Source organism: Poecilia reticulata, unplaced genomic scaffold (genome assembly GCF_000633615.1).
Source record: "Poecilia reticulata strain Guanapo unplaced genomic scaffold, Guppy_female_1.0+MT scaffold_212, whole genome shotgun sequence".
Taxonomy (NCBI): Eukaryota; Metazoa; Chordata; class Actinopteri; order Cyprinodontiformes; family Poeciliidae; genus Poecilia; species Poecilia reticulata.
In genome coordinates, this window is record NW_007615022.1 from 168,469 (window position 1) to 171,674 (window position 3,206).

General features: G+C 49.8%; 1 pseudogene; it reads right to left on the reverse strand.

The window, feature by feature from the left end:
* Positions 1-3,206, reverse strand: part of LOC103460241 (membrane-associated guanylate kinase, WW and PDZ domain-containing protein 3-like) — a 28,333-nt pseudogene that overhangs the window by 23,446 nt on the left and 1,681 nt on the right.

The following is a 3,206-nucleotide window of genomic DNA, read 5'->3' on the forward strand; positions in this document are numbered from 1 at the left end:
GTACAGGTTCTCCCTGATGAGCTGCTGCAGCTGACTGTCCATGGAKCCCGGAGTGAAACACTTGCTGAGGTACAACCTGAGGTCTTTACACAGAGAGGAACCTGACAACCAGACAGGAAGTGATGTCACAGTGATGTCACACATGTATCCTTACTGTTATTCCTGCTCAGACGATGGAACATCAGGAACGTTAGAGACAGAGTTCCTCTGTTTGGAGCTGGTAAACATGCTTTAACTGGTTTAACTGGGCTGAACCAGAACGTCATCATCTCACCTGGGAACACAGTCTTGATTCTGATTGGATGAGGACAGGAGTTCAGGACTCCTCGGACATCGCCCAGCGTCATCCCCAACACCGGCGTCCCCCCGATCTCCAGGATGATGTCACCCACCGTGGCCCCGCCCCCCGGAGCGGCGGTGACGAAGGGAAACTCCCCATAATCAGCTCCGCCTCCGATGGCCAGACCCAGCTCTCCGGAGCCGGCGCCGGCGCCCAGCGGAACGAAGCTCTCCTGGACCTGCACACAGGAAGCCGGAGCTCAGGGACAGGCAGTCCAGACGCTGAGCCCGGGGTCAGAGGTCAGGCCGTACCTTGGAGCGCCAGTGGAGCTTCTTCACCGTGGCTTTAGACATGGCCGCTGAGCTGCAGACAGAGGGAACAGCTGGTTACTGAGCATGCTCAGTACACACTTCAGCATCGCGGTCCGGCCGGAACCAACGATCTGCAAGAGAACTGTTCGGATCAGACAACTGTTCAGAACAGTTCCTAACTCAGAACCCGACCAGTTGAGTCATATTTAAAGCTGCTGACCTTTGACCCCTCCATCAGTCTGCAGATCATTAACAGACGGAACAAAAGGGGACTGGTTCTCCAGGTTTCCACTGATCCAACAGAATTGACCCRGTTGGAAACCAGTCCATGTTCTTCCAGAACCATGGAGAGACCAACAGACTGATGAACAGAACCAGGACCAGAACCTGAACAGAACCAGAAGCTGCAGAATATTTGGTAGAAGGTCCTAAGGCAGCACCTGTCTGCCTAGCAGACGGTTCTGGTTCTGGTTCTGGTCAGTCTGCAGTTTTTCCAGTAAAGCAGCTTCTCTGTTAGCGCAGCAGCTAACTGAAAGCCTTCAGAGGCGGATACCAGAACCCGACTGGGCCCAGATGTTCCATCGACTCAACTCCGCTAGCACTAAATCGTAAGCACATAGTTAGCAAAAGCTAATGCYAAGCCGCTAAACTCATAAATKAGCAAAAGCTAATGCTAATCTACTAAGCCATTGGTTAGCATTAATAATAAAAATGCATTTTATTTGTCAGCACCTTTCAAAACACCCAAGGACTCTTTACAGCACAGGAGTCAAACTCAGTCCTGAGGGCCTGCAGCTCGTAGTCGAGCCTCTGCTGCAGCAGAATAATCAGGTCATTAAGGATCTGGACCTGATCCACACCAGGAGGCGGCGATGAGGCCGTTTCATCCCAGTGTTTTCTACCTGTGGCTCATCTAGAAGCTGCAGGACAGCAGAGGACTGGAGTCTGACGCCCCTGATTTTCAACATTCAAACTCAAACAGTAAAAATGGCTACAAGACACAAAACCACAAAMTAACCGGACAGTTAGAGAGAGGAGGAACCTGAACAGACGAGCTTTGAGTCGATGTTACGGATGTCAGGAGGAAGAGCGTTCCCTTTCCCACAAGAGGCTCTGAGGATGATGAAGAGGAAGAACGAAGGGAACGTGGCGCTGAGCAGCAGATCAGACCCATAAGGAGGGGAAAGGTTATGAACGACCTTGAAGGGAGTCAGGATTTAAACTGAACTCTGAGGGAAACAGTTGTTGTACCTGGAGTGATGCGGTGAAATGAGGCTGTTTAGGTGACGATTCGAGCAGCAGAGACTGGAACCAGATGAAGTTTATGGATTTACAGGAATCAATGGGAGAAATGACCAGAATATGGAGGCAGAGAGCAGGGAGAGGGGCGGACGAAATATTACGCAGGTGGAAATGAGACCAGATATTATTATTCATATGAGAGAGTACTGTCGAATATGACATGTTTACCCTGAGGGACGGAGAGACCGGAGGACTGTCCACGATGAGGGAAACCATCATGGACAGTGTTGACTTTAGATAGCGTACATTTAGTGCCAATGAGTAGAAACTCGGTTTTATCACCGCTTAATTTGAGGAAGCTTGATGAAAACCAGGATTTTATTTAATCCAAACAGGAAGTGAGGGAGGAAGAATCTGGTGCAGCGGATAAAAAGAGCTGGGTGTCGTCAGCAAAACATGGAAGTGGATGTTAAATTTATGGAAGATATGAAAAGGAGTCCCGGGACAGAGCCCTGGGGAACACCTGAAACCACAGAGGATAGATGGGAATTAAATGATTACAGTTGGATGAGTGCGACCAGAGAGGTAAGACTGAAACCACTGGAGGGGCGTCTTTAATGYTCCTAAAGGAGACCCTGTCTTTGTTAATGAAACACTGTGAAATACTAAATGATCAGAAAAAGTGGTCAGGAAAGCAGAATTCATCAGCTTGACAGTCAACAGGGCGGATCCAGAACTTCAAGCCAAGTCCAAGGGATGAGTGCAAAAATCAACAAACTGTCCAGGCAGGACAAACAATCATTGGTAAGGCTGGGGTTGTCGATWTGAGTATTAAACTCTCCCAGTAAAATAATGTTAGGGGAAAGAGCAACAAATGAATAAGGAAAGCAGATGGAAGGAGTTGGTCCAGAKCAGGGGTGTCAAACTCCAGTCCTGAAGGTCCTGCAGTTTTTAGATGTGCCACAGGTACAAAACACCTGAATCAAATGGCTTAATGACCTCCTCAGGTCTCCAGAGCCTTGCTAATGACCTAATTATTCTATTCAGGTGTGGTGCAGCAGAGGCACTTCTAAAAGGTGCAGGACACCGGCCCTCCAGGACTGGAGTTTGACACCCCTGGTCCAGAGTTTACACTCCGACAGCAGCACAGGTGGGACTTTCCACTTCTCGCGATGAATTATTGCGAGACCAGCCCCACGGACAGCTGCGGTGGAGAATCCAGAGGTTGATGCCAAGTTTCAGCCAGACAGAAAGTCAAGCTTCCGGTCAGTGAGGAGATCCTGGATGAGACCAGGTTAGCTGACCGGGCTAGGCTAGCTAGCATGCTGCGGTCCGGGAAGCTTTCCCGGCAGGTGGCACAGAGGGAATGGGTG